The sequence below is a fragment of the Dipodomys spectabilis genome, unplaced genomic scaffold, assembly GCF_019054845.1.
Source record: "Dipodomys spectabilis isolate Male_0828 unplaced genomic scaffold, ASM1905484v1 ptg000076l, whole genome shotgun sequence".
In the NCBI taxonomy this organism is placed as follows: Eukaryota; Metazoa; Chordata; class Mammalia; order Rodentia; family Heteromyidae; genus Dipodomys; species Dipodomys spectabilis.
In genome coordinates, this window is record NW_024870753.1 from 1,238,038 (window position 1) to 1,252,868 (window position 14,831).

A 14,831-nucleotide genomic window follows, 5' to 3' on the forward strand; every position below is an offset into this window, starting at 1 on the left:
CCATGATCCTTAGATCTTACCCTTCTGAGTAGCTAGGATTACTGGTGTGAACCACTAGTGTCAGCTTACTCCTAGCTTATTGAATTTTTGTTTTTTAACCATGTCACAATGTTGAATTGTGCCAAATGTTGGACTGTATCAATTGAAGAGATCATTTATCATTTTTTCCCTTTGTTTTGCTTGTTTCTGGTGCACTAGAACCATTCTTACATGTCAGGAATAAATGCCACTTGGTCATGATGAATCATCTTTTTAATTTCATGTGAATTTTGCTTTTCCAAAATGTGTTGGACTATTGCAATAATATGCACGAGGAATATTGATGTACACCTTTTACTGGCTTTAGGGTCTCATAGAATGAATTGAGAAGTATTTTCTCTTCTTTCATGTTTTGGGGAAATCTGAAAATGTTTGGTGCTAATTATTCTTGAAATGGTTTTTGGAGATCAGTAGGGAAGTCATATGGCCCAAAGTTTTTCATTGTTGGGAGATTTTTGATTCCTAGTTCAGTCTTTTTAATACCTGTAGACCTAGGTTATCCATTTGTTAGTGTATAATTTTTCAGAGCATTCTCTTACCATCAATCCTTTCATTCTATAGAAACAGTAATGTGTTCCCTTTCATTACTGATTTAGTAATTTGGGTCTGTCAGTTGAACTCTGGGCATGGGCACTGTCTCTGTACTCCTTTGGCTCAAGGCTAGTACTCTGCCACTCAAGCCACAGTGGCAATTCTAGATTTTTGTCAAAATCTTGCAGATTTTCCTGCCTGGGCTGGCTTTGAACCGTGAGCCTCAGATCTTGGCTTCCTGAGTAGCTAGGATTACAGGTGTGAGTCATCGGTGACCGACTTTACTGCTTTTTCTAGAGGGTTAGAGCTGGAGGTTAAGGTACCATGTATAAAAGGCAAAATTGCAGTAAACATGGTGACTGCATTGACCACTCCCAAGGTCATTTGTCTAGAACAGCACCGTGCAGGTCATATGCATCACATGCCGTGATGCATCACAGGTCCCGTGCCTCACTTCCTGAAATCCTCCTGAGCACCTCGTGAGATAGAGGATAGCTCTCATATTCCCACTGAGAAAACTGAGGCTTAGAAACAGTATAGAGTAGCTTGTGCACAGCTTCATAGCCAGCAAGACAAAACAGAGACTTGAAGACCAACTTTCCTACTTGAAATTCCAGCTTCTCATACAAGGAAGTTCAGCTAACAGAGTCCTCCTCCTGTCAGCTGGGCTAGGGCCAGCCTTGTACATCTCTATCTTAGGCATTCTTTTCTGAAGTTCAAAATACAGAATACCTGGCCTGGCCATGTCTTCTGTGTGGGAGACTCCTGGAATTGAGGGGGGGGAGGGCAGCGCGGGGGAGGGGTTGGTTGGGGAAGAGAACTGCTCAGTGGAAAAGCTATGACCACTAGGTGGCAGTATGACACATACCACACTGGCTTTCTTTGTGTGACAGGTCCCATAGGGCAGTGTCCCTTTGGGAGAGTTTACTGTGTAGGGTCCACCAGCCATAGGGACAGAAGGGTAGAGGGCTGACCTGTGTAGGTGATGGCCTCAGCTGCCAGCTGGGTATCTGCACTGCAGAGCTGAGCAGGTAGTGGTGGCTTGGGGTCTTTTTTGTTTGTTTGCTTGGTTCTGGCTCTGGGGCTTGAACTCAGCATCATGTATGCTCTTGTTTGGCTATTTTGTTCAAGGCTGGCGCTCTTCCACTCGAACCACACCATCAATTCCCGCCTTTTCCTGCTTAATGGGAGAGAAGAGTCTCATGCATTTATCAGGTTGGCTTCAAACCAGACTCCTCAGGTCTCAGCCTCCTGAGCAGCTAGATTTACAGGTGTGAGCCACTGGTCTCTGGCAGCTTGGGTCTCCATGGCCACAGGTTCTAATTTATCAATTACTAGCGAGGTTGGATGGAGCTTCCTGGTGTATGTGAAGCAGACAGGCTCAGGTGGCTAAAGCCTGCTTATTTGGGTTTGTTTAAAACAATTAGACATATAAAACTTTGCGTTTGATGCCAGCCACACATGCGTTAACCAGCATTAGTCTGCTGGGAAGAAGGAAATAGCTCAGAGGCCAATATGCAGAAGCCATCTTTGGCTCATTTGTATTATCCTCAGGGAATATTTAATCTCTAAGAGAGAATGGGCCAACATAACAGGATACAGAAACCTACCCATAGCTGCATCAGCATTGTTTTCAGGGGTCCTTGGGAAAGGAAATACATCTCCTTCAGAGACCACTAAAAACATAGAAATTAGACCGTTCTGAATAGACTTGCCAAGAAACTTAAGTAATAGCTTTTGGTCAGGGCCCTGCCAATGAAAAGTAAATAGGTAAACTAGTAATAACTTAGCTCAGGAGATTATTTCTCTCTCTCTCTCTCTCTCTCTCTCTCTCTCTCTCTCTCCCCTAGTGCTTTTATTTGATGGGATTTTATAAGTAGCCAACACTTCCGTTCTACATATTCAAAGGACAAACTTACTTTAGCTAATGCCCTCACATAAAGAAGAATGAAATCGTATTTGTAGGAAAATGGATGGAACTGGAGATCATGCTAGGCTAGATGCCAGATTCAGAAAGGAAAATGCCACAGATACAGAATCTAGATTAAAGAAAAAACATGCCATGAGGACTGGAGGCATGGCTCAGTGGTAAAGCAGGCCTGAGTTTAAAACCTTCATACCACCCAAGACAAAAGATGAAAGAAACCATGACTGAAGCCACGAAAGTAAAAGGTATTATTTGGGAAAAGGAAGAGGACTAGTTGGAGGGAGGAAAAGAGAGTATAATGGAGGATGAATAACAGATGCATGAATAACAATTACGAATACTTGTAAAGATGTGTGTGTGAAACTGTCACAATGAAACCTATTATTTTGTACGATTAATACGTGCTAAATCAATAAATAGGTCTCTTAGTTCAGGGAGCTTGAGAAATGCTAGTCAGTGATATTCTAGATTGCAGATGAGGAAAGGGAAGTGTAGAATGAGGGGTAACCTGCCCTAGGTGACACAATGAACACATAGGTGCTGGGATTTTGGACTCAGATGACCTGACTTCAGGTTCTGGTGACTGGGAGCATGCCATGGCCCCTAAGATGTTGTACCTCACCCCATCCACAGGCTTTTTTGGCCTGTGGCCCTAGTAGCTTTTGGTAGAGCCTTTGCATTGAACAACTCAACAGCTGAAGGATGGGAAAGCCCGGGGCAGAGGTGTTTGAGCTCACTCTGTCACAACGCCCATGATCCCAGCCCAGGAGAGGAGAGTCTCAGCACACTGCACTAATGACCGTGGTTTCACAGCTGTGATCAATTCACATTTTCTCACTTTGCATTCAGGCCTGGTCTGCAGGGACTAATGTGAAGAGGTGTAAAAATAAGTTCTATTTCCAGCCAGATTAATTACAGGCTCTGCTGAGGCCCCATTGCGGGCTGTCTGGGATTACAAGATCGATTGGCTCATGCCCCAGGCCCTGTGGAAAGCTAGCGGCACTGGCTGGCCCATGGCTGCCTGGGAGTGGGAGGTGGGAGGGGTGAGAGGCAGCCCGTCCTGCCCAGCACCCAGCGCCTGCTCTTCTTGATGACCTGCCATCCCTTTGCCACTCACCCAGCTCAGAGATGGGAAGATTCAAATGAAATCATCCTGGGACAGATGGTAGGAGATGGCTGGGACATCATTAGTACTGATGTGCTTCACTGTGGTGGTGGTGGTTATTTATTCCCATTGCATCGAACTCTTTCTAAAGTTCTTTGGGAACTGGGACTTTTCTTATTTGCTTTCCTTCCTGGGACCCAGCCTTGTGCTATGTGTACTGCAGACACTGTAAATGCTGGCTGAACTGATCAGGTAGTTGGTTACAGGGACTCCTAATATAGGAATCCATTTCACTTGGTACCCTTGTCCTTCACCGTCAGATCCATCTTTTTTTCAACAAGTTACTATCTGTAAGTGGTTGGACAACAGAGTTGCCATTGAACAAAGCAGTTGGTGAAAACAATATATCTTGATCAATGTCACCCCTTTGAATATTCTTCCCCATCCTTCCCCTTCCCCCCTTCCCTCACTCATCTTAATTTTATAGGATATACCTTGGATTATTGTCTCATTTTCCTCCTTTTCATTCCTATACCTCTTTCCCCTTGGCTCTGCCCCACCCCTTTCGAATATTTGTTTCCTGATATTTTATTCTGCTGAACTTTGGTTTTGGCTTTCTAAGGAATTACACTGTTTGAGATCAAACAAGGTTCATCCCAGGGATGCAAAACTGGTTTCACCTACCTAAATCAATAAATGTAATACAGCATGTCAGCCAAAGTAAGGTCAAGAACCACATGATCATCTCAATAGATGTAGAAAAAGCATATGACAAGATCCAATAACCCCTTTATGATGAAAAAAAGTCTCTAGAGAAGCTAGGAATACATGGAATATTTCTCAATATAATAAAGGCTGTGTTATGGCAAACCTACAAATCCATCTTCTGTCAGTAGTGGTAGTATTCTGGTGAAGCAGGACCTCATTCAGTTCAATGTCCCATTCCTTCCCTATGTATTCATTCCCACACTTGAATTCAACCAACAAGGATTGAGATCCTATCTGGATCAGAAGCTAAATTCATAGGTGGAGCTATGGTTGAGAAGGACCCAGTCCCTGTTTGCAGGTTGTGGTTTGGCTGAGGTGAGCACATCAGAGTGACTGAAACCCAATCTTGAGAGGTTGGGGAAAGGCCTAGAGAAAGAATGGCCTAGCTGAGCACACGGACCCCTGGATGAACTTAGAAGAGATGAGGGGTAAGGTGGAGGAAGGCAGCATCTAGAAAACAGGCCTTCGTGAGTCATGATAAAGGAGTTGGAATTTTAGTCTAGGATAGTGGGAAGGCCTGGATTGTGTGTGTGTGTGTGTGTGTGTGTGCGCGCGCGCGTGCGCGCGTGTGTGTGTAGGGAAGTGGAAATCAGTATATGAGGACGAGTTGAGATTTGCTATGCAGTCTTGATGGACTGGACATAGAAAAAACTTTCAAGGTCAGATTTTGGTGGGCTGGGATTGCTTACGCAAAAGACTGAAAAGCCAGCATCCTCTTTTGTTTCTGTGGCCAGATAGAGTTATAATGGATTGTGTAGGCTGATGCCATCCACAAGTTGTTTAGATAAATTGTATTTGTCAGTTCTCCAAAGACAAACAATCTGGCGGGATGTGTTTCACATGGCGATGAGGGAGGGAGGTGCGGGGATCTGTGTTGTGCGAGTGAGTTTGTGTAGGAAGTGAGATGTCTGCTTATGTGCAGAAGTAGAAAAGTCTTTGTGGAGTGAGTAGAATTTGCTGGTTAGGATCTGGAGAGAGGCGGGCAGGAGTTGGAGGTGTAGAGAGAGTGTGGTTCAGTCAGGCCAAGAAAGGAGACCTGGACACCAGAGCTTTCTAAGTAAGAGCCAAGTATCTGCAAGATAGAGGGTGACAGACTTGACAGGCGCAGTCGGGGGTGGGGGGTGAGTGGGGGGGGCATGTGTGTCTGTGTGGGTCTGTGCTGGGGCGGAGAAGTCAATGGGTATAGACATGTGACTTCCCACGCTGCTAAATGAATTACCAAGTGAAGAAATGACACCTCAGAAACAGCTCACTCTGCCTGGGGACAACAGAAAGCACAGGTGGCCGGCCGGGCAGGGCAGAAGCCCAGGATGTTCACAAGTGCCCTGGATGAAGACATGGGTTCTGGTGACGATGGATGTAAACGATGTGCTCCATTTTACCAACAGGAGGAGATGCATGAAGTGAGACTGCGATTGTGGAGAATGGCATGTTCCTGCCAAGGAGAAGGTGTTGCTAGGAATTTGTGGGGCCTCCCAGGAGCAAGGGCGGGGATGGAGAGACTCATGTCATCCGTGTCCCCCCCGTTGTTGCTGGAATGGAATCATGTGGTCCTAAGTGGTCGCGGTGATGCAACCTGGGCGCTCCACAGCCTGCTGAGAAAGAGCAGCCGCAGGCACACAGAGGACTTCTGCACCCAACTCTGAGTCAACCAGAAATCCAAGCACTAACCATCTGCCAAGCACTAAGCAACTGCCCTACATTACTGAATTCATTCCTTGTGCCCCCGTCTTGTGGTAAATGCTAGTCATGCCTCCATTTTTATAAACAAGGAAACTAGGTCACTAAAGGAACTCCATTTGGGGATTTTGTAATGCTCAACCCGATCTCCTCTTCCTCACAGCAGTTGTATTTTTTTCCTTGGGAGGAATGCTCTTACCTGCTTTCACAGATTTTTTTGCCCCCTTCCCAGAGCTAGAGATTGAACCCATGGCCTTGTGCATATCAAGCATTCTACCATATTCACATATTCATAGCCCTTCTGTTTGTACTTTGTATTGTTAGTTTTGAGACAGGGTCTCATTACTAACTTATCCAGGCTGGCCTGGAACTCACAATCCCTCCTGCTTCCATCTCTTGAGTAGCTCAGATTACAGGCATGTACTACCATGCCCATTTTGGTGGCTGAATTTCCCAAGTCTAGGATGCAAAGTAAGCTGCCAAAGTCAAGAGAAGCAAATTCTCCTTCCTGGGGCTTTAACGAGAGAGACACTGAAGAGGGGAATTGGTAGCCGTGAACTTAAGAGCAGCAGCTGCGGGACTACCTCGTGTGGGAGCTCCAGCTCCAGCCATCATGTGTCATTCAAGCCTATGACTTTCCTAGTTCCTTCACCACTATCTAGCACCCACCTAATACATTTCCATTGGGGTAGGTCAACCAGGACTGATTTCTGTCTCTTGTGACCATTGAGCCATCGAAGGCTGGCAAGCAGAGGCTCTGGGACTTGAATCCAGGCAGCCTGACTCCACAGCTTGCCTTCCCAATCCTAGGAGGCCATAACAAGGAACAGTGGTCCCTACACAGTTGCACGTAGTGAAGCATGCACTGGGACTTTGGGAGAGCAGGGTGGGGTGGGGTCACTAAGTTGAGTAATGAGAACTACTGCTTCGCTTCAATAGATGCTATAAGGAAAGAGTCCAGGTCTTGGATCTGTCTTCCCCATACCCCCTGTGCCTTCTTTGCCCCCTCCTTCCTCCTCCTAGAAGAGCCTACTACCAGCCTGATTAGCTGTGACGTGATTCTATCCTTGGTTAGCAGCTTCCTCTTCTGCCATTCTGCCAGGAAGGAGAGGCCTAGTTTCCAAGAGAAGAGCATAAAGTTTTGGGAAGCAGGAGAGAGATAGTGGCTGGGGCAGTAGCCTGACCTGTGTGAGAGAGGACAGGTGGCCTGTACTTTATTTATGGTAGCCTCCTCTTACGTTGGCTTTCTTAATCCCTCAACGTTTATTCCCCTCCCCCCCCCCCCCCCCCCAATTAGATCTTCTGTATAAACAAGTCAATTTGGTCAGGAAAATGCCAGCCTGATCATTTTCCAATCTGGTCAGTATTTTTCTTGCCCAACCTGAGATTCAACCATTTGATGTGAATTTTTTCCTATTTTTCCTGGCTTATTACATGGTTTCTTGGCTCCTCTCTTCCGTCAGACCTTCTGGAGACCTCTATTCAGAGCCATTGAAAAGAGGCCCAAGATAGAAGATACAGCTTTAAACAACAACAACAACAACAAAAAACCTACTTAGGAGAGAAAAAAGGCAAAGCATGTGTGATTCTGTGAACTCATTTCAGCAATATGGAAGAGATTAGTTTCCAATTACTTTAAACTTGAAAAGCAAAATAAACACTAATAGACTGAATTCATTAATCTTGTGCTCTTTCTTGTCACTTTGTACAGGGTATAATTAATTACATTCTATTTATTTTCCTTATTATAATTTTTTTGTGCCAGTCCTGGGGCTTGAACTCAGGGCCTAGATACTGTCCCTGACCCTTTTTAGCTCAAGGCTAGTGCCCTTCCTCTTGAGCCATAACTTCACTTCTGGCTTTTTGTGGTTAATTGGTGATAACAATCTCATATACTTTCCTTCCTGGACTGGCTTCGAACCAAGATCCTCAGATCCTTCTGAGTTGCTAGGATTACAGACATGAGCCACTGGTGTCCAGTTTAATTTTTGAAAAGATGATATATGCACATGGTTCACAAAACAGTTAATATATCATAATTGTTCAAGCCCGTTGTGCTAGTTACTTGGGATGTGAAGATTATGTGATCTTGCTTCGAGCTCAGCCTGAGCAAAACAATCTTTGAGACTCCATCTCAACCAATGACTTGGTACCATGGCACATGCCTGTCATCCCGGAGATTTGGGAAAGCACAAGTAGGAGGATCACAGTCTAGACCAGCCTGGACATAAAGCAAGATTCTATTTCAAATTATCAGCACAAAAAAGGTTTGCAGGGTGGATCAAGTGGTAGAACTCCTGTCTAGGGCATGTAAGGCTCTGAGCGCCAGCCTTAGTACTGTCAAAAAAAAAAAAAAAATCCAAACTCACAAAACACAGAAACAAAATCCCTAAAAAAAAAAAAAAAAGAAACAAAATCCCTGTGTCTCTCATCTATCCTGCCCTGCCCTGTAAACAATCACAATTTCAGTACTTTAATGATGAAATCTTTTTTTTTTTTTTTGGGTCCAGTCGTGGGCCTGAACTCTGGGCCTGGGCGCTGTCCCTCAGCTCTTCAGCTCAAGGCTAGCGCTCTACCACTTGAGCCATAGCACCACCTCTGGCTTTTTTTCCCTGCTTATGTGGTGCTGAGGAATCGAACCCAGGGCCTCATGCTTGCAAGGCAAGTGCTCTACCACGGAGCCACCTTCCCAGCCCAATGATGAAATCTTTTAAACCAATATTTTTGCCTCCTGTAGGTTTATTTTAAACTTAATTTTGTATTTTCTCACATTAGTTTCATTGATCACTGCTTTAAAATTAAAAAAAGACATGCGATATATCACCGACGCTATGCTGCCATTTCCCAAATTTGTGTCTTTAGTGTTTCCACTGTCCCTCAGATGAACCTCAGAATCCCAAAAATAATTCGCTGAGTTTCATTGTGCATCTCAAGGATCATGTAAGCAATGATAAATATCATGAAAAAAAAAAAGATCCAATCGCAATCAGATGTTAAAAGCCACAAGAAGCCATTCCGGCTACTCCTATCAAACTGCCAGATGACTGTGTTCTTCTAGATCAAACTAAAGAAACAGCAGGGGCTAGCGGTGCTCTTCTGGAATTGGTTTTAACTCAGATCAACAACCACGTACCAAGTCAGTGCCAGATCCCGAGCAGAGAAAAATAAAATGCTTTTAAGGCAGTTCTAAACCAGAATGCTTTGGCTTGCATGATGTTGAAAAAAGGAGGGAGAGAAAGAATATGCTAGAACAATAGAGAGAGCAATAGAATAGTCTGCTAGCCACATGTTAAAATCACCTAGGAGAGCTTTAAAAAACAATTGGTCCCTGAGATTCTAGATTCTGGTATAGTTGACCTGGAGCGAAGCCCAAGGATGACTGAGCTTTCTGGTAATTCTGCTGCGGTGTGGCCGGGTGAACTCCAAGGTTGTTAGAATCTAAAACAGTCGCCCAGAATTCATTGAGAGGCGAAAGCATAGGCCTACACTTAGTTTAGGCATCGTATTATAACTATTATTTTGCTTTCAGAGAATATGCTGAACAATAAAACAGGCCTGCTGTGGTTATCTGGAAAAATCCCTTTACTGTCTGCATGAAATGGACCATCTACTAAAACAAGCAGGGCAGAACTAGTTCCCCTGAGAGTTTGGATACATTTATGGCTTTGTGTCTTACCATAAATGTATACATCCTTGTTTTTCTCTGTAAAGTGATCATTACTTTTTTCTTTCTACTTTAAAACAAAGCCCAGAGCTCTCAGCAGCTTAGAGAGAACACTACTTAACTAAATTGATCTCCAAGTCATATTATGCCAGGGGAATATTAATGTACATATGTGTGCGTGTATATGTGTGTGTGTATACAAGGGGACAAAGTATGTGACTTTTTAAAAATCTTTCTGTGGTATTGGTGTTTGAACTCAGGGCCTCATACTTGCTGGGCAGATACTGTAGCCACTCTACTAACCCCTGCTTGCATTGATGACTTTTGAGATAGGGTGTTACTATTTGCCCAGGATGACCTGGACTGTGATCCTCCTATTTGTGCTTCCCTTTGTTGCTGGAAGGTCTACTGGATACCACTAGGCTGAAACATGGAGCTGCCCCCATAGCTCGGGGGTTGACTGGCACATGCCACAGATTGAGCACAGCCATTGATTGAGCTGAAGTCTTGAGGGTTTTTGTTCCTAAGCTGGCCTCAAATTTCTGAGCTCTGATCTCAGCCTCTTGAAGAGCTAGATTATAGGCTTGAGCCACAACTCCCAGCATCAAGATATGTAATACTTCAAATCTAGTGTTTCCTAAACATTTTTGAGCACAGAACACTTTTTGAATCCACAGGAATTAATAAATGCTGTCAAATTAAGCCATGTGGTTTGTGGAGACTTGTTATTTGGCAACAGGCAATTAATGCACCTGAGTGTTTTTTCCCTGTGGGTCTTGGTTTCCTCCTCTGTAAACTGAGCCACTACATTACCTTCTTCATAAGGCTATTGTAAGAAATTGGAAAGGAGAGACTGCCAGACATATAGTTTGTGTTCAATGATCAATAGTTGCTCGTGGATTAGTATCTCTTTATTCTGACTGTTCTTTTGAGTTTCCACCCTCTTAAAACTTCCTTATACCTTTCATGTTCACTATTTATGCCTCTTTTTTTAACCAACTAGATGGGAAGTTCCTAGCCTTTCTGTTGTCTCATATGAGTATTCTAGTCTCGAAATATAAGCAATGATAGGTTGCCCATCAAAGATCTGGTTTGTCGTATCTCCTCTGGGGACCTTGCAGACTAATAATCCTACAGCCAAATGGAGCCAGTCTACTTATTTATGAGCACCGTTTGGGGCCATAGGACACCCTGCTTCTTATTCAAGTCTTGTGGATCTCATCTTATGGGTTAAGGGCAGGTGGATGTCCCAGAAGATAGTGATAACTTGGTTCTTTAGGACCCTTCCTACTTGTATTAGTCCAACTTTGTATTGCTTTAACAAAATACCTTCCATAAACAACTTAAAGAGCACAATGATTTATTTTGGCCTGCTCAGGCCATCCTCATGGGGAGAGTGTGGAAGAGCAGAGTAGCTCACATCAAAGTGGCCAGGAAGCAAGGAAAAGGAATATGGAGAGGCCATAGTAATAGCTAGCCTTGAAGGACTTGCACCCAATAGGCTAGGCCAAGTGATCTACCTAGCCACAAGCACCTCTCATCAGATACCTCTTAAAGAAAGACTCAGTTCAACACAGAGGCCTGCAGAAACCTTCCCTGACCACTACCAATCCTCCCTCCTTCGGGTGAGTGTCTCCATGGTGGATGTTCCACATTTCAGCCACTATTGGCTGAATGGGGTAGGAGTGGGTTATGGGGCTTAGGAGCTAGGAAGTGCTATGAAAAAAATCTGCCCAGCAGGAGAATCATAGAACATGGACTAGGTCCTCTCCCTCTCTAGCTGTAAACCTTCCCAGGACCACAGGAAGACCATCTGCTGACACTGTTGTAGCTCTGTGTTCTTCATCGATGGTCAAAAGACAGTCTGCAGCCTCTGCTCTGACTAAGTAGGAATGGCCATGTATGCTCTATCATTTCCAAGGAATTACAATAGTCTGGATGCAAGTTATATGATAATTATATTAAGCATCGATATAAAATAATACGTTAACAGCATACTGAATAGAGTATCTTTGGTCACTCAGAAAACATAATCCTATCCTATTACCCAGGGTAATAGGAGAATATGTAAAATTGACAACTTATAGATCCTCACTTTAGAGTTAAATAAGAAATTTGTATATTTTTAAATAAACTGCTCAGCGGAAACCATCGGCGGCAGGGAAGCTAATTCCAGATTTGCTCTACTTTAAATCTGGTACCAACACTTGGATCCTTAATCTACATAGAACTAATAAGAAGCTGAACAAGGCTGCTGGCTCAAAGAAATTAGTCTGAGGGATAGCACTTCTAGAACCTCCTCCCAGCCTTCCCTGCCTCTTGCTTTAGTGACAATCTTGAGGAAATTTTGAGTATGTGTTGGGGAGGGGAGGCAGTAGAGAGAAAGATTCTTTAGCATAGATGGCCAGAGGCTGGAGGGAAGGAAGGAGAGGGAGGGCCAGGACTCTGGATTGAAGAGAAAAGAGAATATCACCCGTTTAAAAAACTCTACTACCCTACTTGTCATTAGCCTTGCTTTCCCCTGAGCTACCAATCTAGAATCCTGCTTCCAGATTGTCTAGGAAGGCAAGAAAGTGGGGGTAAGGATGGAAGTGTGGGTACACCCATCTCTTCCTGCCTTTAGCCATCTAGTCAACACAGTTGATCACAGAGACACATTTTCCCACCTCAGGCACCTCCCATTTCACCTGAAAACAGTGTGTAATTGAGCCCAGATGTGAAGCCCGTGGTGCTGGGCACCTGTGGTGCTGACTGGGAGGGAATCCAGTGCTGGCCAGGGTCAAGATGCCCAGCTCACTCACCCCTGCACATGCCCCTGCACTGTCTGCAGGGATGCGCTCCCAAATCCTGCATTGTGCTTTTTAACCAATCCAAAAAGGAGTTAACTTCTCCCAAAGAGTTTTTGCATAATTGAAAACACGCGTGCTGGCAAGGACAGATGGAGAAATTCTTGGTACAACTCCAGTGAAAAGGCCAATCTATCAAGGTTGTGAGACCAACAGAGGCTGGTCTGCTGAAGCCTGTGCATTTGGACAGGAGATGGAATATTGCACAGGGCCCCGTCTGTGGGTATGTAGCTAGCTGACTGAGTGCTGTATAGATCTGAACAGAAAGGAGTTTAAAAAAAAAAAACAGGAGAAGCAGGCAGGACCAGAAGAAACGAAATTGTTCCCTCTAAATGTACAGCACACTGTATTCTCCCAGGAGAAAGGTACCTCGGGTGATCTGTCAGCAGCTCACAAATGATTTAATCTTATGCTCAGGTATGGAGGTGATGAATGTGGACACGGCATGTCGTGGGGGCTGGAAGGGTAGGTTCTCTGTGCTATTTAGTAACATATTTCTTAGGGTTGGGAGGTTTGTCTCCTGATAGCTAGAGCTATCATTGTGGTTTAGGAAATTCTTACAAAAGATAAACATCACTTACAGTGTATGCCTCGTGTAGTCTCTAGCACTTTACATTAAGGATGACCTAACAAGAAAGCTGGTTTTGATCTAACTTCCTCCTATCATGGAAATTGCATTGGCCACTTAATGCAGGAAGAGGCCTTTGCCACCAGGCTTCATAGTCAGGGTTTCAGGGCTCTCTTGTTCAATAACCTCTGTGGCTCCCGCTGGTCATGTGCTTCCAGTGGCCTTCCATGCTCTGTGGGGGAGTCCCATGATGCCTTGCTTGACTGTGTTCTTCCAGGCCCCTGACCTCACCCTCAGATCTCTGACTGGGCCTCTCCTCCCACCTCCCCAATGCTGTCCTCTGACCCAAACCAGATTGCTCTCTCTTCCAAATCACTCTGGGTATCTTTAGTCACTAAATGTTTCTGCCTCCTCCCTTCTGGATTTGCAAGATATTTCCAGGAATCATTGCAGTGACTCAATTTCTATTGAAGTGCAAAATCCTCTAGTAGCAGCCAGCCTTTCCCAACATGACTTCATTTCTGAATTAGACAGGCAACCCTCCCCCCCCCCCCCCCCCCCCCGCTCCTTTTTTTTTTTTAGTGGTGAAGAGATAGGTTTTATTATATTGAAGTTTGAGTTCAAATTCTGGTTTGGTTACTAACCAGCTTTATAACTTTGGACAAGTTACTTCTGTTCCTACAGCTGTAAAATTAGGACAACAAAACCTGACAGTGATATTATAAGAATTAATTAGGATCTAGTATTGGGAAATGTTCAATGAGTAGGAGTTAAAAAATGATATGCCTTTTGGTATCTGTAATTATGTGCATGTATATACAAACACCTGTATTGTTCCACCTCTCCTCTGACATTCAGCGGTATCCCTGGCTCACAGAACTCTAGCACATACTGAGCCATGTTCTTGTTTCTCTGGCTTCTCATTAGCTGAGTGACTCTAGTTAAGCCACCCCCATTTCTGTTCTCTGGGCACTTCCATGCAGTCTGAGCCTAAAGCAGTCACTTGCCATAATCCAAGACAAAGGGAACCCTGTGCTGGGGACCGAGGGAGCCAGAAGAAAGACTCCTGTAGAACCAATAAGGAAAACAGTGTAGAGGGTTCTCCAAACATTATTGAAAGGGGTGACATGGATCAAGTTGCATTGCATTCATAAACTGCCTTGTTCAATGGCAACTCCTTTGTATAATACTTAACATAATAATAAAAAAAGACAGACAAGAAATAGAACTATTGACCATAGTATCCAGCAATTCCACTGTTAAGTATACATCCAAAGCAAAGGGACTCAGCATGTTATGCTCTCCTCCTGCTTACTGTGACGCTATTCACAATAGCCAAAAACATGAAATCCTCTTTGGTATCCATTGATGGATGAACGTGATGCAATGAAATACTATTCACCCTTGAAAAGAGTGCCATTCTATCCTTTGCAGCAACACATGGTAGCAGAGGAGGACCTTATATTAAGTAAATAAGTCAGGCACACAGCAGAAATACTTCCTATCTGTACTAACATGGGGAAGTCAAGAAAGTTGGTCTTAACAGAAGTAGACAGTGGTGGTCACTAGAGGCTGGAAGGGTAGGAGGGAGATAGGATGGGCACAGGGGGGTGCTGTTAGATAGGAGGAACAACACAGTACTATCTTACTACTCCACAGTAGGATAATTATGGGTGATAAAATTAATGAGATATTTCAAAGTG